General features: G+C 42.5%; 1 protein-coding gene across 1 annotated transcript in view; it reads right to left on the bottom strand.

The window, feature by feature from the left end:
• The window catches only part of LOC109891438 (eyes absent homolog 2), a 61,126-nt gene extending 35,900 nt beyond the window's left edge, over positions 1-25,226 (bottom strand). Inside the window, 2 exon segments of the mRNA XM_020483985.2 lie at positions 1,878-2,016; positions 24,812-25,226. The gene's annotated coding sequence lies outside the window, so the exon portion shown is untranslated.
• Positions 25,227-25,538: the final 312 nt, after the last annotated feature.

The following is a 25,538-nucleotide window of genomic DNA, read 5'->3' on the forward strand; positions in this document are numbered from 1 at the left end:
TCATTCAATAGCCACGCATGCTACCATTTATCCATCTCTCATTCAATAACCAACCATGCTACCATTTATCCATCTCTCATTCAATAGCCACGCATGCTACCATTTATCCATCTCTCATTCAATAACCAACCATGCTACCATTTATCCATCTCTCATTCAATAGCCAACCATGCTACCATTTATCCATCTCTCATTCAATAGCCACGCATGCTACCATTTATCCATCTCTCATTCAATAGCCAACCATGCTACCATTTATCCATCTCTCATTCAATGGCCAACCATGCTACCATTTATCCATCTCTCATTCAATAGCCAACCATGCTACCATTTATCCATCTCTCATCCAATAGCCAACCATGCTACCATTTATCCATCTCTCATTCAATAGCCAAGCATGCTACCATTTATCCATCTCTCATTCAATAACCAACCATGCTACCATTTATCCAACTCTCATTCAATAGCCAAGCATGCTACCATTTATCCAACTCTCATTCAATAGCCAAGCATGCTACCATTTATCCATCTCTCATTCAAATAGCCAACCATGCTACCATTTATCCATCTCTCATTCAATAGCCAACCATGCTACCATTTATCCATCTCTCATTCAATAACCAACCATGCTACCATTTATCCATCTCTCATTCAATAGCCAACCATGCTACCATTTATCCATCTCTCATTCAAATAGCCAACCATGCTACCATTTATCCATCTCTCATTCAAATAGCCAACCATGCTACCATTTATCCATCTCTCATTCAAATAGCCAACCATGCTACCATTTATCCATCTCTCATTCAATAGCCAAGCATGCTACCATTTATCCATCTCTCATTCAATAACCAACCATGCTACCATTTATCCATCTCTCATTCAAATAGCCAAGCATGCTACCATTTATCCAACTCTCATTCAATAGCCAAGCATGCTACCATTTATCCATCTCTCATTCAAATAGCCAACCATGCTACCATTTATCCATCTCTCATTCAATAGCCAACCATGCTACCATTTATCCATCTCTCATTCAATAACCAACCATGCTACCATTTATCCATCTCTCATTCAATAGCCAACCATGCTACCATTTATCCATCTCTCATTCAAATAGCCAACCATGCTACCATTTATCCATCTCTCATTCAAATAGCCAACCATGCTACCATTTATCCATCTCTCATTCAAATAGCCAACCATGCTACCATTTATCCATCTCTCATTCAATAGCCAAGCATGCTACCATTTATCCATCTCTCATTCAATAACCAACCATGCTACCATTTATCCATCTCTCATTCAAATAGCCAACCATGCTTGAAAGTAAATAGACTGGTAGCCTTGATAGTCTGTGACAGTCTGGATAGGCTACAGTATTGCTGTGCGATTGAAGCGAGACATCATGGCCTAACTTATTTCATCTCAGAGCCTATACCAAGGCATGAGATAGAAACATAACCATCTATTGATAAATTAAATATTGACCAACAATTTGTGTGGGCTATAGCATTTACTTTTAAATTGTTTGAAAAAACAATGTGTTTTTTGATTTTAAAAAAGAACCAAACATTCTGCCCTCACCTCTACAGAAATGTAATCAAATTTGCTTTTGCGATTTCTTTTAGTAACTATCATGGCCCAGTTCCAACATCTCCAAATCATTCAGCAAATGATGACATATTTATTACCATAAAATGTGGATGGAGGGTGTTTTCCAGGCAGGGTTTTAGCGCTAGTTCGTGAGCCCACAAATATATAATGAAAACATGCGTATATTTTGCGTGCAACAGTTTGATAAATCCCAATCATTTGCTGCGCATGGAAATCTTATAATGTCCACGTATTGAGAATTGAGTAAGACATTTACGAACCGTTGATAAATGAGGCCCCTGTTGTTTCTTCAAAGGAAAATATATGTTGTAAATGTCTTCACTGTTACTTGACTCTGTGGAGAGAGTGTTTTCTTCCCTGGTAAGACACAGTCACTCAAGGTCCTCGCCGTCAGCTTTCCTGTGAAAACAATAGTGAATAAGCATCAGAAGTATGTAGGGGATTGACAGATAGCAACATGCCTCGGGCACTGACTTGCTTGGAAGTTTGAACAGAACTCATAGTTCGGTGAAAAGAGGGAGTGGATGATTAACCTACTCGGAATGTTAACAAAGTGATTTGGGTTTTGGAACGAATGGAGTTCCTGACAGACAGAGAGACAGACGGACAGACAGACATGGTACAAGTCGAAAGAAAGGTTTATATAAGGATGCACCATTAGTGATGCCACTGTCAAATGCCTGCTGTAGTTTCCTCTTCCTCGTCATTCAGAATGGCTGTTTGTTAGTAAGAACTTGACAGATTCCATAATTTCCTGGGAAAGCACTGAAGAATGCCCCACTTCTCTGCTTATCTCTGTCTCGGCACCTTTTTGGCACCCGTACTGTACTACATCACATCAACATGACGTGGGAGAAGTAAACTAGGCCAAGTTAACCGCGTAATCACACAGAACAGAGTTGTTTGTGACCTAGAAGCACATATAAACTAAGTCAACTCAGGCATACTGTAACATTGATGTGAAATGCCAATAAACACGAAGCACCAATATATCCAGACTCAGTTCAGCAGAATGATGCATTGCAATTATTGCATAACCCTTAATATACATGTGCAATAAACTAAGACAATTAGACAAGCATTAAAATGGCTTCCAATAGATGAGAATGAGAGTCTATGAGAGAGCAAAGGAGAGACAGAGAATGAGAGAGAGGGCAGGGAGAAAGAGAGAGATAAATAACGTGATAGAGAGAAAGAGAGAGAGATCGAGAGAGATAGAGAGACAGAAAGAGAGCAATAGAGAGAGAGAGAGAAAAAGAATGAGAGAGAAAGGAGGAAGTCAAAGGTCAGTGGGTCAGGGGTCACAAGGTCAATACCAACATTCATCATTCCAAACACAGGAAGTTGTCCCTGGATCTATTTCTACTCAGTAGACCCCAAGACCTACTGTTACTCTCTCTCTCACCCTCTCTCTCTCTCCCTCAATCTCTCTCTCTCTCCCTCTCTCTCTCTCCCTCGCTCTCTCTCTCTCTTTGTCTCTCTCGCTCTCTCTCTGTCTTTTTATCTATCAATCGCTTTCTCGCTCTCTTTTTATTTCTCTTTTCTCTATTTTGTCTCTCTCTCTACCTCTTTCAGACTACTGTTCAATGAGAATCTCAAAAGGGGACATAACCAAAACAAACCATATGCTGACCATGTACTCTATGTGTTTCTAACAACTGCTCAATCAAAACCAGTATCCAGGTTTCCTTGGAAAGAAAAACAAACAGATAAACAGAGTCTCAAACAAAAAGAAACGCGCTGCATATTCAATTGAACATGATCTCATCTTGTGGCTCAAGAAGATTGAATGACCTAACTTCAACATATGATGAAATGCTAACTTCATGACAGAGTAGCTCCAACGTGTCTTCAGTCATTCTCCTGCATTTATTTGACATACTATGCGACTGTAAATCTAACAGAACGCCGGTCACTTTTCCCCTCAAGTTTCATACCTACTTTACAGTGGCTTAAAAAGGGTTTATTTACATAGCAATTACATACGTTGACACATATCCATGTAGACACATACATTTGAAGTCGGAGGATTACATACACCTTAGCCAAATACATTTAAACTCAGTTTTCACAATTCCTGACATTTAATCCTAGTAAAAAGTCCCTGTCTTAGGTCAGTTAGGATCACCACTTTATTTTAACAATGTGAAATGTCAGAATAATAGTAGAGGGAGTGATTTATTTCAGCTTTTATTTATTTCACCGCATTCCCAGTGGGTCAGAAGTTTACATACACTCAATTAATATTTTGTAGCATTGCCTTTAAATGGTTTAACTTGGGTCAAACATTTTGGGTAGCCTTCCACAAGCTTCCCACAATAAGTTGGGTGAATTTTGGCCCATTCCTCCTGACAGAGCTGGTGTAACTGAGTCAGGTTTGTAGGCCTCCTTGCTCGCACATGCATTTTCAGTTCTGCCCATACATTTTCTATAGGATTGAGGTCAGGGCATTGTGATGGCCACTCCAATATCTTGACTTTGTTGTCTTTAAGCCATTTTTCCACAACTTTGGAAGTATGCTTGGGGTCATTGTCCATTTGGGAGACCCATTTGCAACCAAGCTTTAACTTCCTGACTGATGTCTTGAGATGTTGCTTCAATATATCCACATACTTGATGATGATGCCATGATGCCATCTATTTTGTGAAGTGCACCAGTCCCTACTGCAGCAAAGCCCCCCACAACATGATGCTGCCACCCCCGTGCTTCACGGTTGGGATGGTGTTCTTTGGCTTGCAAGCCTCCCCCTTTTTCCTCCAAACATAACAATGGTCATTATGGCCAAACAGTTCTATCTTTATTTCATCAGATCAGAGGACATTTGTCCAAAAAGTATGAACTTTGTCCCCATTTGCAGTAGTCTGGCTTTTTTAATCGCGGTTTTGGAGCAGTGGCTTTCTTCCTTGCTGAACGGCCTTTCAGGTTATGTTGATATAGGACTCGTTTTACTGTGGATATAGATACTTTTGTACCTGTTTACTCCAGAACAAGGTCCTTTGCTGTTGTTCTGGGATTGATTTTCACTTTTCGCACCAAAGTACGTTCATCTCTAGGAGAACGCGTCTCCTTCCTGAGCGGTATGACGGCTGCGTGGTCCCATGGTGTTTATACTTGCATACTATTGTTTGTACAGATGAACGTGGTACCTTCAGGCGTTTGGAAATTGCTCCCAAGGATGAACCAGACTGAGGTCTTGGCTGATTCCTTTTGATTTTCCCATGATGTCAAGAAAAGAGGCACTGAGTTTGAAGGTAGGCCTTGAAACACATCCACAGGTACACCTCCAATTGACTCAAATTATGTCAATTAGCCTATCAGAAGCTTCTAAAGCCATAACATCATTTTCTGGAATTTTCCAAGTTGTTTAAAATAATTGAAATAATCTGTCTGCAAACAATTGTTGGAAAAATGACTTGTGTCATGCACAAAGTAGATGTCCTAACCGACTTTCCAAAACTATAGTTTGTTAACAAGAAATTTGTGGAGTGGTTGAAAAACAAGTTTTAATGACTCCAACCTAAGTGTTTGGAAACTTCTCACTTCAACTGTATCCCAATTGGTACATAGGACTAAGAACTGTTCAACCGGTTTGTGTTCATTGAGTTCATAGACTTTCAATTGGTCAAGAAATTCAACACAATAGTGCTATTGTACTGACAAGTTTGTTTGCAACTTTCAACATAAGTAAATAGTCCTGACAAGGCAATTGCTGTGCCAATTGAGTGTCTTAGAAACACTAAATATATGTGTGAACCACTTCTCAGATTTACATGAGAATAAGTAACGGTTGAGAGAGAGTAAGGTTGACAGTAACAGAGAGTAAGGTTGAGAGTAAGGGAGAGAAAGGTTGACAGTAACAGAGAGTATGGTTGAAAGTAAGGGAGAGTAAGGTTGAGAGTAAGAGAGAGTAAGGGAGAGGAAGGTTGACAGTAAGTTTGACAGTAAGAGAGAGTAAGCCTGACAGTAAGGGAGAGCACGGTTGACAGTAAAGGAGAGTAAGGTTGACAGTAAGGTTGACAGTAAGGTTGACAGTAAGAGAGAGTAAGGTTGACAGTAAGGGTGAGGAAGGTTGACAGTAAGGTTGAGGAAGGTTGACAGTAAGGTTGAGTGTAAGAGAGAGCAAGGGAGAGTAAGGTTGACAGTAAGGGATAGGAAGGTTGACAGTAAGGTTGAGTGTAAGAGAGAGCCAGGGAGAGTAATGTTGACAGTAAGGTTGACAGTTAGAGAGAGTAAGGTTGACAGTAAGGGAGAGTAAGGTTGACAGTGGGGTTGACAGTAAGAGAGAGAGTAAGGTTGACAGTAAGGGAGAGGAAGGTTGACAGTAAGGTTGACAGTAAGAGAGAGTAAGGTTGACAGTAAGGTTGAGAGTAAGAGAGAGTAATGTTGAGAGTAAGTTTGACAGTAAGGTTGACAGTAAGGTTAAGAGTAATATAGAGTAAAGTTGAGAGTAAGGTTGACAGTAAGGGAGAGGAAGGTTGACAGTAAGATTGACAGTAAGGGAGAGTAAGTTTGACAGTAAGATTGAGAGTAATAGAGAGTAAAGTTGAGAGTAAGGTTGACAGCTAGTAAGGTTGAGAGTAAGGTTGACAGTAAGTTTGACAGTAAAGTTGAGAGTAAGGTTGACAGTAAGGTTGAGAGTAAGAGAGAGTAAAGTTGAGAGTAAGGTTGACAGTAAGGTTGAGAATAAGAGAGAGTAAAGTTGAGAGTAAGGTTGACAGTAAGGTTGACAGTAAGGTTGAGAGTAAGAGAGAGTAAAGTTGAGAGTACGGGTTCGTCATGGTTGAAGGAAAAAGGTAACAGCTCTTTCTATCCCTCTGATGTTGACAGTGTGCTCTGTGCCTTCAGGGCACCTCAATCTGCTCATGCAGAACCCTACTGCTTGACCTGTGTCCTCAACACTGACATCAGACTGACAGAGACAGAGGAGAGACATGACAGATAGGCGCAAGAGGGATATTAGCAACTGCAACAGAGAAAGAGGGGGATTGAGAGAAAGGGGGAGGGATGGAGGGATTGCGAGAAAGAGAGAGAGGGGAAAAGAGAACTCTTTAACTAGAACATTTGAAAGAGGATGAGAGTTAGGTTGTGAAGCCCAATGTTGAATAGCAGACATGACAAACAAAAGTCCGTCTGTACATCTACAGCTCTCCAAAATGAGTGGATTAGCCATAAAACCTGACTCCTGAGAATCCGGTCCTCTTATGTGTCAGTCACATGCCATTTCAATTAACAACAATTCTTTTGACAGATACATTGCACATAATGATGAATCACATGTTATGGCAATTCCAGCTGACGCAGCCGACCTCCCAGCTTCTCCAAACACGGCGACGTGAGTCATTGCAGCACGGGCTGTTTTCATAGTAAATAATAGTATTCCTACTGTGGAGGGGCCAAAGGACTCGAAAAACCACTTATATTCCTGTGTTAATGACCGAAAGGGAAACATAAACACGGTCGGACATTAAAAGTGTCGGGGAGCCGGGGCGACGTATAGGCAGTCAGCAGTGTGATGTCAGTGGACAGCCGCAAGGTCGGATGGACACACTGGAGCAAAATATAAAAAATGGTGCCGCTTTAGTTTACAGCCCCGTTTCACCTGGTATCTTCCTGGTATTTACTGAGAAGGTATGTCTGGGGGGTAACAATGTGTACTTTCTGGTGCTTACTTCAAATTAAATCAACATCATTTGTATCAATCTACCTGGTAGCAAATGGTTCATAATGGTACTTGTATGAATTGAATTCTTAAAACCTAATTAGAGCCGGCTAAGTTATTATTATCTAATATTGTGTCATATCATTTCTCAATAAACATCAGCTAAACAATCGACATGAAACGAAAAGCCTGACCAGCGAATCACAAGGCCACATCTGACCTCTCCCAGTCAGCTGACACATAAGAGTAATCCCACCACACCATAGAAGGAAAACACACTTGTTGACTCCCGGCTGTACAAAGGCGATATAACACTAAGCGGTATGCACTATGAGGCAGACCGACCGCGGCAGCGGGGAACTGAACATGGGAACCAGGAGCGCCCAGTCCAAGCCCCTGGACTTCCCCTCCCGTCCCTGTGATGCGCAGGGCGCTTCCTGGTAGAGTCCAGCGGAGCCCAGCGACGGGGCCAAAGGGCATGGGAACACAGGGAGATCTGTCCGGTTCCAGTTGAAACCCAAGCTAAAACAAACCTCAACAGGGCCATGGCCCCATCGGCCTCAGTCGGCCTCGGTTCACCTGCAGACTTTTGCAAGAGCTGGCTTTTTTTCACGGGTATCGGATTCTGCAGTTCTGTAGGACATGTTGCATCATACATATATCTCTCTCTCTGAGGTTTGGAATGACAATGGTTAGATGTTTTTCTTTGCCTGATTAAATGATAGTGCGTCTTCTTTTGTTTAAAAAATGTCTGTCTATGTACAGTGTTACACCTGCATTGAACGTGCTTCTACACCTGCATTGCTTGCTGTTTGGGGTTTTAGGCTGGGTTTCTGTACAGCACTTATATCAGCTGATGTACGAAGGGCTATATGAATAAATTTGATTTGATTTGATTTGATTTTGATTTAGGTACTGTACTTACAATACTATAATGCATGTAGTCTACTCTGAAAAACCTGTGTGTGTTTCTACGCACATGTGTCGTCTGTGCGTATATGTGTGATGGATGACAGGCAAGTTGCACAATGGCAATGACCTCTAAATGAGCTGACCTCTCCCCTGCAACATAACGGCTGCATGTGACATGCATTACGGTGACTGACTACCTCATAATGACACCATATGGACCTCCACCTGGAACCCTAAGTTCTGCCCCAATGACTGCCTGGGGGGACTGAATACACTGTCGCACACAGACAGACCCCCTGCTCTCTCCTCAACAAAGGCCCCTGAACAAGACTTCAGTATTGCAGTCCTGACATGACTCCCTGCTGGAAGTTAGTGCCATCTGCTAGTGATGTCCTCTATGACCTTCTTCCGGCCCTTTGGCACAGAACTACAGCGCAGTTAGACAGAAGAAACACTGAGAACAGTACAGAACATTAAAGAGATAGGCCTACGTGAAAACAGATCATGTAATACGTCAATTGTGCATAATCTAGGTAGTCTGCACTACATTAGGGAGGAACTAGGCATACATACCTAACTAGAGGCATGTACAAGCCATAAAGTAATGTTCAGCAGAGACGACACAACCACAGAGAGTTTACAAAGTGGACAGTCACGTCACTGTATTGTCATTGAAACACCACATAAAACTCTGTCATAAACCAACAATCCCCTCAACCTCTGCAGAGCCAAACCACATAGAGACTAGAATAGATTAGAATACCACCATTATTGTCCACACAAGGCAACTTTCCACATGGACACTCAAGTTTAAATTCTGTGGACACACACACACAGACGCACTCACTCACACACATGCACTCACTCACTCACACGCATGCACGCACACACACACACACACACACACAGACGCACTCACTCGCACGCACTCACTCACACACATGCACTCACTCACACGCACGCACGCACGCACACACACACACACACACACACACACACACACACACACACACACACACACACAGACGCACTCACTCGCACGCACTCGCTCGCACGCACGCACGCACACACACACACACACACGCTCACTGGGCCTGTCCCCACACAGAGCCTGCGGCTTCACCCTGTCTGCAGCCTTTGAACCGCATGGCTCGTAAATAAGGCTGGCTGCCACACTGTGTGTGTGTGTGTGTGTGTGTGTGTGTGTGTGTGTGTGTGTGTGTGTGTGTGTGTGTGTGTGTGTGTGTGTGTGTGTGTGTGTGTGTGTGTGTGTGTGTGTGTGTGTGTGTGTGTGTGTGTGTGTGTGTGTGTGTGTGACAGAGACTGGGAGCAGATGTGAGAGGTTGATTACAGTCCAGTAATGGGCTCCTGAGAGCAAGGACTCCTACACAGGGATGACCTCAGAGCCCAGGGATTTCATTAACACTAAAACACTGGACACACACACACACTGAGAGAACACGAGCCCCCCTAAGTTGGGAGTGGAGGAGGTAGCCCCTAGATACTGACCTTGGGTCAGTTTTCTTTCCCCCACCAACGGTTCAGGTTAGGATTTGAGGAGGGGAAGCTGATCCTAGAGCTGTAGCTAGGAAAAAGTTAATCCTGGAGTTCTCCTAGTTTCCCCAGTCCTAATCCCTGTTCCTAGGATTCAATTCAAAATAATCAATAATGATTGATATGATCAGGACAAGCTCAGGGACTGAATACACCAATCAAAAAACACATATAGGCATCCATCCATATGGCTCAGGATCATCTCCTGTTTTGGCAAACCCGCTCCACATGACCACATATACAGCTGAGCGGAGCATGACAAGGTAGGCTAAATGTGTGAGGACTCCAAGGCTGCGTTTAGACAGGATGCTCTCTTCTGCACAATTATTGGCCAAAGAGCTGATCTGATTGGTCAAAAGACCAGTTAGTTGGAAAATATCAGAATTGAACTGCCTGTGTAAACAAAGCCAAAGATTCCTAAGTGAAGCATATATCTAGACTCACAAAGAACATGAAACGCACCAATAATATTGAAAGTGTTTAGTGGAATAATCTAGAAAGAGTTCAAGTAATGAACCCATCAATTACTCAGTTAAAACAAGCTGCAAATTAGGCTCTGATCCATTGTTAATTAAAAACAACAAATGAACCAATTAAATCCAATGTAACAATCAAATGAAAAGAGAAAAAATCAAGTGGCTTTCAGCTCATAAAACAGTCCCTCCCTCTAGTACCTGTTGCTACTTGTGTGTGTGTGTGTGTGTGTGTGTGTGTGTGTGTGTGTGTGTGTGTGTGTGTGTGTGTGTGTGTGTGTGTGTGTGTGTGTGTGTGTGTGTGTGTGTGTGTGTGTGTGTATGTGTGTGTATGTGTAACACTAGCTGAGAGACTTGGTGGCCTTTTCTTTTCCACTTGACGGAGTCTGAGCAACAAACCTGCTTTTATGCCAGCTGCACCCCCCTTACCCCCTGTAATCGAGCCCCCTTTCATTCAATCACGCTACCATGGCTCTCTTGGTGTCTGTCTCTCATTCTCTCTCTTGCAATCAACCTACCCCTAATGTACCCCATTCTAAAACAGCCCCCCCCCCCCCCCCACCATCAGAGCCTCTCTTGCCCAGAATCAGTGCCCCAGGAAAGGGTCAGGGAGAGGGACAGCTTGCAGACCTCCCGGAAGCCTCCTTAAAACGGGTATGGGCCAGAGCTGTGGGTGACCCCAGTCAGATGGTGGTCTGCTCCCAGGTAAAACATCTGGTCTACTGATGGAAAGGGACGGGAGGGGAGTGGTGGTCACACACACACAGGCACACAAATACACAGTCAGGCATATATGCATGCTTAAAAGCTGGGAAGCAGGCAGGCACGTAGGTACACAAACACACACACACGCACACACACACACTGAGCCGGTCTTTTTGTTAGTCATTTGGACAAAAAGTTCTGCCATCCACCCTTTCCCCTCCGTCTACACAGTCGATGACAACGCCCGCCCTAGTTGGTAGCAGCTGTCCAGAGCTACCCAGCACACACACACACACACACACACACACACACACACACACACACACACACACTGGTACGAAGCATACAGCCATTACCCAAAGACATGTCAGCATTAGTGCCTGGCTGAATGATCTACCTGTAGTTTCTTTGACGTGGCAGAACATGACCACATTAGGAGTAACTGCTCAGAGTAACTGCACATTGTAACTGCTCATAGTAACTGATCATAGTAACTGATCATAGTAACTGCTCATTGTAACTGCTCATAGTAACTGCTCATTGTAACTGCACATTGTAACTGCTCATAGTAACTGCTCATAGTAACTGCTCGTTGTAACTGCTCATAGTAACTGCTCATAGTAACTGCTCATTGTAACTGCACATTGTAACTGCTCATAGTAACTGCTCATAGTAACTGCTCATTGTAACTGCTCATAGTAACTTCACATTGTAACTGCTCATAGTAACTGTTCATAGTAACTGATCAGGGTAACTGCACATTATAACTGCTCATAGTAACTGCCCATAGTAACTGATCATAGTAACTGCACATTGTAACTGCTCAGAGTAACTGCTCATAGTAACTGCTCATAGTAACTGATCATAGTAACTGCACATTGTAACTGCACATTGTAACTGCTCATAGTAACTGCTCATAGTAACTGCTCATTGGGGAAAATTAATTCATTTCATTTTAAAATCTGAATGTGCCAAATCCCATGGTAAACAGTCCATTGAAACTCAATATAATAACACAGATGTCAACGACAGCTATCTGAACTAATCATGTATAATATTGTATTGAATATGTTATGTTAGCTAGGTGTCAATGACAGCTATATAAACTAATCATATATACTATTGTATATAATATTGTATGTTAACTAGGTCAAAATGTATGGTGCCGGAGCTTCCTTCTATTGGAAATTGTGAAAGAGTAAAGGTACAGTACCTAGCTACACAACAGCAGTGGGAGCTGGTTGAACGCAACAGCATGGTTTTTGTGTGTGTGTGTGTGTGTGTGTGTATGTTTGGTCGTGTGTGAATGCCTCCATGTGTGCACCTCTAAATGAAATAAAGAGTGTGGCGATAGCCAGAGGGACAGCTGTTGTCTGCTGACAGACCAGGGGTTTAGCTGGGAGAGGACACACACACACTTGAGAGTTGGAACGCCGCAGGCCTCCCAGGGTGCTCCCTAGGGTTTAAAAGAATTGTATGTGTGTGTGGGTGTGTCTGTGTCTGTGTGTGTGTGTGTGTGTGTGTGTGTGTGTGTGTGTGTGTGTGTGTGTGTGTGTGTGTGTGTGTGTGTGTGTGTGTGTGTGTGTGTGTGTGTGTGTGTGTGTGTGTGTGTGTGTGTAGGTGGGTAGTGTTACCCGAAGCCTCTTCACAAACTGGTCAAGCAGAGCCAATGAGACCCACCATCTCCCTCAAATCTCCCTTTCTTCATTTCAGAATATTCACTCAATGTTCCCTCCTTCCACTCCCCATATTCACTCAGAGTTCCAATCCTTCCACTCCCCATATTCACTCAGTGTTCCCTCCTTACACTCCCCATATTCACTCAGTGTTCCACTCCTTCCACTCCCCATATTCACTCAGTGTTCCACTCCTTCCACTCCCCATATTCACTCGGTGTTCCCCTCCTTACACTCCCCATATTCACTCAGTGTTCCCTCCTTACACTCCCCATATTCACTCAGTGTTCCCCTCCTTACACTCCCCATATTCACTCAGTGTTCCCTCCTTACACTCCCCATATTCACTCAGTGTTCCCCTCCTCACACTCCCCATATTCACTCAGTGTTCCACTCCTTACACTCCCCATATTCACTCAGTGTTCCCTCACACTCCCCATATTCACTCAGTGTTCCCCTCCTTACACTCCCCATATTCATTCAGTGTTCCACTCCTCACACTCCCTTTATTCACTCAGTGTTCCCCTCCTCACACTCCCCATATTCACTCAGTGTTCCCTCCTTACACTCCCCATATTCACTCAGTGTTCCACTCCTTCCACTCCCCATATTCACTCAGTGTTCCCTCCTTCCACTCCCCATATTCACTCAGTGTTCCAATCCTTCCACTCCCCATATTCACTCAGTGTTCCCTCCTTACACTCCCCATATTCACTCAGTGTTCCACTCCTTCCACTCCCCATATTCACTCGGTGTTCCCCTCCTTACACTCCCCATATTCACTCAGTGTTCCCTCCTTACACTCCCCATATTCACTCAGTGTTCCCCTCCTTACACTCCCCATATTCACTCAGTGTTCCCTCCTTACACTCCCCATATTCACTCAGTGTTCCCCTCATCACACTCCCCATATTCACTCAGTGTTCCACTCCTTACACTCCCCATATTCACTCAGTGTTCCCTCACACTCCCCATATTCACTCAGTGTTCCCCTCCTTACACTCCCCATATTCATTCAGTGTTCCACTCCTTACACTCCCTTTATTCACTCAGTGTTCCCCTCCTCACACTCCCCATATTCACTCAGTGTTCCCTCCTTACACTCCCCATATTCACTCAGTGTTCCCCTCCTTACACTCCCCATATTCATTCAGTGTTCCACTCCTTCCACTCCCCATATTCACTCAGTGTTCCACTCCTTCCACTCCCCATATTCACTCAGTGTTCCCTCCTTACACTCCCCATATTCACTCAGTGTTCCACTCCTTCCACTCCCCATATTCACTCAGTGTTCCCTACTTCCACTCCCCATATTCACTCAGTGTTCCCTCCTTACACTCCCCATATTCACTCAGTGTTCCCTCCTTACACTCCCCATATTCACTCAGTGTTCCCCTCCTCACACTCCCCATATTCACTCAGTGTTCCCCTCCTTACACTCCCCATATTCACTCAGTGTTCCACTCCTTACACTCCCCATATTCACTCAGTGTTCCACTCCTTCCACTCCCCATATTCACTCAGTGTTCCCTCCTTCCACTCCCCATATTCACTCAGTGTTCCCCTCCTCACACTCCCCATATTCACTCAGTGTTCCACTCCTTCCACTCCCCATATTCACTCAGTGTTCCACTCCTTCCACTCCCCATATTCACTCAGTGTTCCCTCCTTACACTCCCCATATTCACTCAGTGTTCCCTCACACTCCCCATATTCACTCAGTGTTCCCCTCCTTACACTCCCCATATTCATTCAGTGTTCCACTCCTTACACTCCCTTTATTCACTCAGTGTTCCCCTCCTCACACTCCCCATATTCACTCAGTGTTCCCTCCTTACACTCCCCATATTCACTCAGTGTTCCACTCCTTCCACTCCCCATATTCACTCAGTGTTCCCTCCTTCCACTCCCCATATTCACTCAGTGTTCCCCTCCTCACACTCCCCATATTCACTCAGTGTTCCACTCCTTCCACTCCCCATATTCACTCAGAGTTCCAATCCTTCCACTCCCCATATTCACTCAGTGTTCCCTCCTTACACTCCCCATATTCACTCAGTGTTCCACTCCTTCCACTCCCCATATTCACTCAGTGTTCCACTCCTTCCACTCCCCATATTCACTCGGTGTTCCCCTCCTTACACTCCCCATATTCACTCAGTGTTCTCTCCTTACACTCCCCATATTCACTCAGTGTTCCCCTCCTTACACTCCCCATATTCACTCAGTGTTCCCTCCTTACACTCCCCATATTCACTCAGTGTTCCCCTCATCACACTCCCCATATTCACTCAGTGTTCCACTCCTTACACTCCCCATATTCACTCAGTGTTCCCTCACACTCCCCATATTCACTCAGTGTTCCCCTCCTTACACTCCCCATATTCATTCAGTGTTCCACTCCTTACACTCCCTTTATTCACTCAGTGTTCCCCTCCTCACACTCCCCATATTCACTCAGTGTTCCCTCCTTACACTCCCCATATTCACTCAGTGTTCCCCTCCTTACACTCCCCATATTCATTCAGTGTTCCACTCCTTCCACTCCCCATATTCACTCAGTGTTCCACTCCTTCCACTCCCCATATTCACTCAGTGTTCCCTCCTTACACTCCCCATATTCACTCAGTGTTCCACTCCTTCCACTCCCCATATTCACTCAGTGTTCCCTACTTCCACTCCCCATATTCACTCAGTGTTCCCTCCTTACACTCCCCATATTCACTCAGTGTTCCCTCCTTACACTCCCCATATTCACTCAGTGTTCCCCTCCTCACACTCCCCATATTCACTCAGTGTTCCCCTCCTTACACTCCCCATATTCACTCAGTGTTCCACTCCTTACACTCCCCATATTCACTCAGTGTTCCACTCCTTCCACTCCCCATATTCACTCAGTGTTCCCTCCTTCCACTCCCCATATTCACTCAGTGTTCCCCTCCTCACACTCCCCATATTCACTCAGTGTTCCACTCCTTCCACTCCCCATATTCACTCAGTGTTCCACTCCTTCCACTCCCCATATTCACTCAGTGTTCCCTCCTTACACTCCCCATATTCACTCAGTGTTCCACTCCTTCCACTCCCCATATTCACTCAGTGTTCCCTCACACTCCCCATATTCACTCAGTGTTCCCCTCCTTACACTCCCCATATTCATTCAGTGTTCCACTCCTTACACTCCCTTTATTCACTCAGTGTTCCCCTCCTCACACTCCCCATATTCACTCAGTGTTCCCTCCTTACACTCCCCATATTCACTCAGTGTTCCCCTCCTTACACTCCCCATATTCATTCAGTGTTCCACTCCTTACACTCCCCATATTCACTCAGTGTTCCACTCCTTCCACTCCCCATATTCACTCAGTGTTCCCTCCTTACACTCCCCATATTCACTCAGTGTTCCACTCCTTCCACTCCCCATATTCACTCAGTGTTCCCTACTTCCACTCCCCATATTCACTCAGTGTTCCCTCCTTACACTCCCCATATTCACTCAGTGTTCCCTCCTTACACTCCCCATATTCACTCAGTGTTCCCCTCCTCACACTCCCCATATTCACTCAGTGTTCCCCTCCTTACACTCCCCATATTCACTCAGTGTTCCACTCCTTACACTCCCCATATTCACTCAGTGTTCCACTCCTTCCACTCCCCATATTCACTCAGTGTTCCCTCCTTCCACTCCCCATATTCACTCAGTGTTCCCCTCCTCACACTCCCCATATTCACTCAGAATTCCACTCCTTCCACTCCCCATATTCACTCAGTGTTCCACTCCTTCCACTCCCCATATTCACTCAGTGTTCCCTCCTTACACTCCCCATATTCACTCAGTGTTCCACTCCTTCCACTCCCCATATTCACTCAGTGTTCCCTCCTTACACTCCCCATATTCACTCAGTGTTCCCCTCCTTACACTCCCCATATTCACTCAGTGTTCCACTCCTCACACGTCCCATATTCACTCAGTGTTCCCCTCCTCACACTCCCCATATTCACTCAGTGTTCCCTCACACTCCCCATATTCACTCAGTGTTCCCCTCCTCACACTACCCATATTCACTCAGTGTTCCCCTCCTCACACTACCCATATTCACTCAGTGTTCCCCTCCTCACACTACCCATATTCACTCAGTGTTCCCCTCCTCACACTACCCATATTCACTCAGTGTTCCCCTCCTCACACTACCCATATTCATCCCACACAATAGACCCATTGATCTTGGCAATCACGGATTACAGTCTGCCTGTATTGTGTTCGCCTCTCTCTCTAAAGCCTGAATGAAAGGATAATTGTAGGGTTTATTGGGTAAAGGGTGGCTGCAGAGAGACGGTGAGACACAGAGGTATGATGTTTTGATAACTATAAGATTATAGTAACATATTATAAGGGAATCGTAAATGCTTATGATAAGTTTTATAACACATTATAAATGCATCATCGGGTGTTATAATTTCTTTAAGTAAAGTGTTACTAAGGTTTTAAATCAAAAGAGTGAAGTTAGTTTCTGAGAGGTATTTTAAAGGAAAACACTTAGTTTGTTGTATACATTTTTATTTTATTTGCTCATTAAGATTGAAATAGTTATATTTAAAACCCAAGAAACAAAAACATATATATATCTTTTTTTAAGCTATTCTTGTTTTAATGATTCATTGTGAAATCTAAAACAAGTGTCCCAGCAGACGGAAACTGTGGTCTGACTTCTTTGGTTGCAGCCTATGGACCGAAGGCTGAAACCCGGAGGCGTTATGCTGGTGGACAGTTTACACACAGTCCAGTTCATTTCAATTCTTTGACTGAGTTGCATTAAACTAGTCTCATGTTTTAAAATAATTTAAAAAATCACTAATAAATTGACAATTGAATGTGACCTAAACATATCTGCTTTCATGGCCATTAGCTGTCCCCAGTAATTAGAACATAAAACCATGATGAACTACTTAATACACTTTTAAGACATCTGGGTTGCAGGTTACCAACCCAAACAAGTGATGCTACCCTTAATTCAATTATCAATTGATTATTGAGAACTATGCTGAAACAGTGTCAGCGCATTGCAAGGGACATGATAAAGAAAGACTAATAGAAGATAAAACTCTATTCTGGTTGACAGATTGAATCTGAAAATAAAGCGGCATCCTTATAAATGCATATCAGATAAGTACAAAATCTGTTAAATTGCAGTTCATAAGTCCCTTTCAAAACATATTATTTTGACTTATTCAAGATATCCGCATGTGCTGCTTTAGACAGTCCCAAACTTTTATATTTATCAGGAGTGGATCCATTATATTTATCAGGAGTGGATCCATTATATTTATCAGGAGTGGATCCATTATATTTATCAGGAGTGGATCCATTATATTTATCAGGAGTGGATCCATTATATTTATCAGGAGTGGATCCATTATATTTATCAGGAGTGGATCCATTATATTTATCAGGAGTGGATCCATTATATTTATCAGGAGTGGATCCATTATATTTATCAGGAGTGGATCCATTATATTTATCAGGAGTGGATCCATTATATTTATCAGGAGTGGATCCATTATATTTATCAGGAGTGGATCCATTATATTTATCAGGAGTCGATTCATTATATTTATCAGGAGTGGATCCATTATATTTATCAGGAGTGGATCCATTATATTTATCAGGAGTGGATCCATTATATTTATCAGGAGTGGATCCATTATATTTATCAGGAGTGGATCCATTATATTTATCAGGAGTGGATCCATTATATTTATCAGGAGTGGATCCATTTGAGCTCCAGAGTGGAGCAGCAGTCTAAGGCACTGCATCTCAGTGCTAGAGGCGGCACCACAGTCCCTGATTCAAATCAAGGCTGTATCACATCTGTCTGGGATTGGGAGGGCGGCGCACAATTGGCCCAGTGTTGTCCGGGTTTGGCCAGGGTAGGCCGTCATTGGAAATAAGAATTTGTTCTTATCTGACTTACCTAGTTAAAATAATGGTATATATATATATATATATATATATATATATATATATATACTGTATATACAGTTGAAGTCGAAAGTTTACATACACCAGCCAAATATATTTAAACTCAGTTTTTCACAATTCCTGACATTCAATGCTACTAAAAATTCCCTGTCTTAGGTCAGTTAGGATCACCACTTAATTTTAAGAATGTTAAATGTCAGAATAATAGTAGAGAGAATGATTTATTTCAGCTTTTATTTCTTTCATCACATTCCCAGTGGGTCAGAAGTGTACATACACTCAATTAGTATTTTGTAGCATTGCCTTTAATTTTTCAACTCGTGTCAAACATTTCGGGTAGCCTTCCACAAGCTTCCCACAATAAGGGGTGAATTTTGGCCCACTCTTCCAGACAGAGCTGGTGTAACTGAGTCAGGTTTGTTGGCCTCCTTGTTCGCACACGGTTTTTCAGTTCTGCCCACAGATTTTCTATAGGATTGAGGTCAGGGCTTTGTGATGGCCACTCCAATACCATGACTTTGTTGTCCATAAGTCATTTTGCCACAACTTTGGAAGTATGCTTGGGGTCATTGTCCATTTGGAAGACCCATTTGCGAACAAGCTTTAACTTTCTGACTGATGTCTTAAGATGTTGCTTCGATATATCCACATACCTTTCCTGCCTCATGATGCCATCTATTTTGTAAAGTACACCAGTCCCTCCTGTAAGCAAAGCACCTTCACAAGATGATGCTGCCACCCCTGTGCTTCATGGTTGGGATGGTTTTCTTCTCCTTGCAAGCCTCCCTCTTTTCCTCCAAACATAACAATGGTCATTATGGCCAAACAGTTCTATTTTTGTTTCATCAGATCAGAGGACATTTCTTCAAAAAGTACGATCCTTGTCCCCATGTGTAGTTGCAAACCGTAGTCTGGCTTTTTTATGGCAGTTTTGGAGCAGTGGCTTCTTCCTTGCTTAGCGGCCTTTCAGGTTACGTCGACATACGACTCTTTTACTGTGGATATAGATACTCTGTACCTGTTTCCTCCAGCATCTTCACAATGTCCTTTGCTGTTGTTCTGGGATTGATTTGCACTTTTCGCACCAATGTACGTTCATCTCTAGGAGACAGAACGCGTTTCTTTCCTGAGCGGTATGATGGCTGCGTGGTCCCATGGTATTTATACTTGCGTACTATTGTTTGTACAGATGAACGTGGTACCTTCAGGTGTTTGGAAATTGTTCCCAAGGATGAACCATACTTGTGGAGGTGGCTGATTTCTTTTGATTTTCCCATGATGTCAAGCAAAGAGTCATTGCTTTTGAAGTTAGGCCCTGAAATACATCCACAGGTCCACCTCCAATTGACTCAAATGATATCAATTAGCCCATCAGAAGCTTCTAAAGCCATGACATCATTTTCTGGAATTTTACAAGCTGTTTAAAGGCTCAGTCAGCTAGTGTATGTACACTTCTGACCCATTGGAATTGTGATACAGTGAATTATAAGTGAAATATTCTGTCTGTAGAATTGTTTAAAAAATTACACAAAGTAGATGTCCTAACCGACTTGCCAAAACTATAGTTTGTTAACAAGACATTTGTGGAGTGGTTGAAAAATGAGTTTTAATGACTCCAACCTAAGTGTATGTAAACTTCCGATGTCAACTGTATATCACTTTTTTTCCCCAGGAGTGGATCCATTATATTTATCAGGAGTGGATCCATTATATTTATCAGGAGTGGATCCATTATATTTATCAGGAGTGGATCCATTATATTTATCAGGAGTGGATCCATTATATTTATCAGGAGTGGGTCCATTATATTTATCAGGAGTGGATCCATTATATTTATCAGGAGTGGATCCATTATATTTATCAGGAGTGGATCCATTATATTTATCAGGAGTGGATCCATTATATTTATCAGGATTGGATCCATTGCATTTATCAGGAGTTGTTTCTTTGTATTCATCAGGAGTGGATCCATTATATTTTCAGGAGTGGATCCATTGCTAAGATAAAGTCAGGAAGAGCAGAGCTTCCTATGAAAATATTTATCATTCCACAAACCTTTGGCTATAGAGGAGTTTGGATTTAATTTGTGTTTTCTTAAGAGGGGGTGCCTCACGGTACAGGATGGGGAATTCTCCTCGATCCAGGACTTTAGGCTCCTGCTTATTCACGATTTATTAGACTCAAGTAATAGGAACCATGAAGGGAGAGGGTTCCGCGAAGCAGAAGGCTGTTCTAAAAATGGGGCCTAATGTTATTAAGATACGAAACACCGTGTTAAATCAAACCCCCCAGCACAAACTGCCTTCGGTTTGTGGTCCACTTTTTTTCATTCCCCAAATGTTATTTGTGGGGGTAGAAATTCAGATAGGGATCAGGTTTCTGATGATTTATATTCAGTCTTTTGCTTCGATAAAAAAACTCTGTGGTTGATGCAGTGTTTGCTCCACAAGTATATTTCAGATAATTGACTTGGATAGAGAATATTTGGAGACAATTGGGAAAAAGAGTTCATATGTGAGTCCTATTTCATTAGATGAATACTTGGTTGTTTTCTGAAATACAAAATGGTGGGTTGTAATCTAGCTGCCAATGCAGTTTCATGGAAAATAAACACAAACAGAGATGGATTTGCTCAAAACAATTATATTTGATAGATATGAAATGAATACTCTTCTTGGGTCTAAACCACATGCCCTGTAGGCCTATAGGAAGGAGGGCATCAGTGAGTACAATTTCAGCCAATATAACTGAATGATACTATCTTCAGTTAACTGAATAAGTTAAGTACTGTATTATCACAGTCGGCCGGTAGCCTGGCGGTTAGAGAGGCAAAGCCAGAACTTGGAGGATTGCCAGGTCGGAGCCCGGGTCCGACGTGAAAAACCTGTTGGTAAATGAGCTGGCAACCTAAGAGTTGCTGGTATCAAAACCTAGATGCTGTTGTGCCCGTGAGCAAGGCACTTATAACCCCCCACAACAGCTGCCCAGTGTGGCAGCCCCCCGCACGTATTTTTGGTTGGACTTTATGTGTCTTTCAGAGGGGTTGGGTATTTTTGGTTGAACTGTGTGTGTCTTTCAGAGGGGTTGAGTGTTTTGGTTGAACTGTGTGGGTCTTTCAGAGGGGTTGGGTATTTTTGGTTGGACTTTGTGTGTCTTTCAGAGGGGTTGGGTATTTTTGGTTGGACTTTGTGTGTCTTTCAGAGGGGTTGGGTATTTTTGGTTGGACTGTGTGTCTTTCAGAGGGGTTGGGTATTTTTGGTTGGACTGTGTGTCTTTCAGAGGGGTTGGGTATTTTTGGTTGGACTGTCTGTGTCTTTCAGAGGGGTTGGGTATTTTTGGTTGGACTTTGTGTGTCTTTCAGAGGGGTTGGGTATTTTTGGTTGGACTGTGTGTGTCTTTCAGAGGGGTTGGGTATTTTTGGTTGGACTTTGTGTGTCTTTCAGAGGGGTTGGGTATTTTTGGTTGGACTGTGTGTGTCTTTCAGAGGGGTTGGGTATTTTTGGTTGGACTGTGTGTGTCTTTCAGAGGGGTTGGGTATTTTTGGTTGGACTGTGTGCATCTTTCAGAGGGGTTGGGTATTTTTGGTTGGACTGTGTGTCTTTCAGAGGGGTTGGGTATTTTTGGTTGGACTTTGTGTGTCTTTCAGAGGGGTTGGGTATTTTTGGTTGGACTGTGTGTGTCTTTCAGAGGGGTTGGGTATTTTTGGTTGGACTGTGTGTGTCTTTCAGAGGGGTTGGGTATTTTTGGTTGGACTTTGTGTGTCTTTCAGAGGGGTTGGGTATTTTTGGTTGGACTGTGTGTGTCTTTCAGAGGGGTTGGGTATTTTTGGTTGGACTGTCTGTGCGATCGACCAATAAAGTGTATTAAAAGTATATTAAATGTTAATATATGAATTAAAGATATAAAGGTCAATAGATATGTGATCAATAAATGTATCATTATTTGAATAGCTTTCCTATAAGTCTTATGGAAATGTATGTATTGTAATATTTGATGACCTCAACAATTCAAGTAAATTAATATCCATGTGCAAGTGATGACTGAACGTTTATTCCATGCAGTATTAGGTGTGGAGCAAAATGTCAATGGAACTCTTGTCTGCATTTCTCAGACACAAAAAAATGCTTTTGTTATTTTTTGTGCTCCGAGCAAGAAGGAGAGATCCAGACTGAACGCTTCTGAACGAAGCTGTCGTGATCTACGAGTGTTTAAAGGTGATTGGAATGGCTACCAAAACACAGAGGGCCATTTTAGATCGGAGCTATGAAGGGGTCCTTGAGAAACATGAATACCTGTCTTTGGAGAAATCCTTAGTGTGGTTCCCTGAAATTACTTAATTAGTTTCCTGGCAAGAAAAACGCCTCCGTGATTAGCTGTATTCTTCAGTACTTAGGCCAAGCACAAGTGTTGAAAGGATTCAACTACCACCAAGGAAAATAAAGAGCTTTAAAGAAGTAGGACCGAATGGTATACTCCCCCAACACAACGTTAGTATAGAGACAGACAATTTACTCCATCACACACACACACACACAGTGATTTGGCGTAAATAAAACATGGAAAAACTTAGATTTACAAATCAGTAGATAGACAAGTCACACCCAGTCAGTCCTTGGACTGTAACGCTGCCATGGAGTAAAAAGGTTATGTTGTTTAAAAAATGAATTTTACTCAATCGGGGTCTCAACTTACTGTTGAGTGTTAGAATAGTGGAATACACAATCTGCAATTTCATCAGTTTTTCTCTTCTTATGTCAGTCACTGACAGTCACTCGAAGCCATGTCAGATAACCATTTTGTGATTGGTAAATTAGTTTAGCCTGCTATCTAAACTTGTAGTAATCATGGTTAAATTACCGCCAGGGGCCCCCATTGATTTTGTTAGTCACTCGCACCCAGATATCGTATAAAAAAAATACTGCAACTATTTCTCTCCCCAACATGGCAAAATGTATAGAATTGCAAGGAATTAGATGTAAAACTGCAAATTTTTCTCTCCACCCTTTTCAAAATGAGTAGAATTGCATAAAATGAGATATACAATTGCTAAATCTTCTCTCAGACCCATTGGCACAACGTGTAGAATTCCAGCAAACTTGCTTAGCTAAAAGGCTAGGGTTCAGACTGCATGAGCGGGTATGGATGTGGGTACTCAGACCCGTGAGCCACTGCGGCCCCTCGTGATGAGTTCCGATTTTCTGAAGGCACAGTGATGCCGAAACGTTGGTGATTTACCCAATAAATTACTGGGAGTTTATATATGGAGTGTGTGACTCTCTTTATTGATTTATTTTTATAGTTCCGAATTTTTGTGGCCATCAAAGTTGCCCATCCCTGCACTAGCCTATAATATACCACAATAATATAATTATAGTGATAAGAACTAATTTAAATTGTTGTTGAAATTATAGACATAACAAATATAGGTCTAGGTCTACTCTATGAGCTATACTGAGCTTTAACCTGCAGTGCAATGTATTTCAAAAAAAATCCAAATGAGGAAACTAGCTTACTGTACTGTACATTCTGATTGGAAATAGAATTGAAATATATTTGTCTCACAGGCTCCTTCATTATATGCATAGTAGTTTACTGCAATGCAAACTTCTAATAATATATATTTTTAAATGTAAATACATGGAGGAGAAAGGAAACTTCTGATAAGAAACATCAGTCACTGTCCCATAAGGAAACTTCTGTTAAGAAACATCAGTCACTGTCCCATTTACTGTAGGCACATTTATATGCTGTGAATTCAGTTTTCAAGCGAGTAGGCATTAGGCTAGCCTGAGTGATGAAGTCAAATGGATATTGGTGATATTTACTAAAGAAAGATGCTAAAAATACTATGCAATTTTACCAATAATGTTCAAAATGAAGTTTTGTGGGAACTGAAGTGGCCTACAAAGTCGGTCAGTTGAAACGGCTAGGAGATGTTTAACAGAGCCGATGAGTTGGTTTAGGCCCAAAACCAACAAATATTATGAGTATCATCATTGTTATATGTATTGCCCCGCTCTGGAAAACTACTGCTTGAAAAACAATACTGGCCTAATTTAACTTTGGTTGAACTTTTTCTGTAGAATTGTATCCTTATAACCTATAAAGATAATTCAAGTGCTCAAAAAAATCGATTACTGCACACAGAATGAACATAGGCTATTCATTTTTCTGAACAGGCAATAATACTTTTGAAAAGCAATATGATATTCATACTCATATGAATCCACTTACCATGATTTAGGTCGAGAAAAGAAATCCGGTAGTTGTTCAACACAGTTCTCTCTCCATATGGCGTAGCGTGTTCAAATCTCTATAGCAAAACGTTTCTACAGATGAAACTGGAACGTTCAATAGTCAAACTCAATGCACGATAAGTCTTTACTCACTGTGGATGCCTATTTATTATTCTTCAAAGTGATGATGACTGCAGATTTTAGAAATGTGTGCGCACTTAGTTTGGATTTCTTGAATCGTTCGTCTACTACGGTCTAATAAACCGAAATGACAGCTTTCCAGCGAATCAAAGGCTGCGTTTTCATCCGAAACATTGAACCCGTTTCTCGATAAGTGTTTCATACACCTTCAGGAGCGCGTGTTTGCTTTGGCGCTGGTAAGGAAGTGATGATAAGGGTAAATGAAAAAATGTTGGTTCCTCCTCCTGAGGGTTTTCTCAATACCCGCGAGCCGAGTGCTCTACAGTGTGTGTGTGTGTGTGTGTGTGTGTGTGTGAGTGTGATCCCGCGCGCGCCTGTGCTTGTGCCATTACGCAGGAGTTGCTTTCAATTGGCTCTCTATATTCTTCAGTTAACAAAATAGCTCAGGCGGAGTTGAGCTCTTCCTTTATCGCTTTATCTCACCTTTGTATCTTTGTTTGGTAAAGAATGCCTCTCTCGACCGTTGTTTACACAAAGACGGCGAGAATCTCACACGCTTAGGGCTTCTCTGGGAGTCTGTTATG

This window comes from Oncorhynchus kisutch, linkage group LG5 (assembly GCF_002021735.2).
Source record: "Oncorhynchus kisutch isolate 150728-3 linkage group LG5, Okis_V2, whole genome shotgun sequence".
Classification (NCBI taxonomy): Eukaryota; Metazoa; Chordata; class Actinopteri; order Salmoniformes; family Salmonidae; genus Oncorhynchus; species Oncorhynchus kisutch.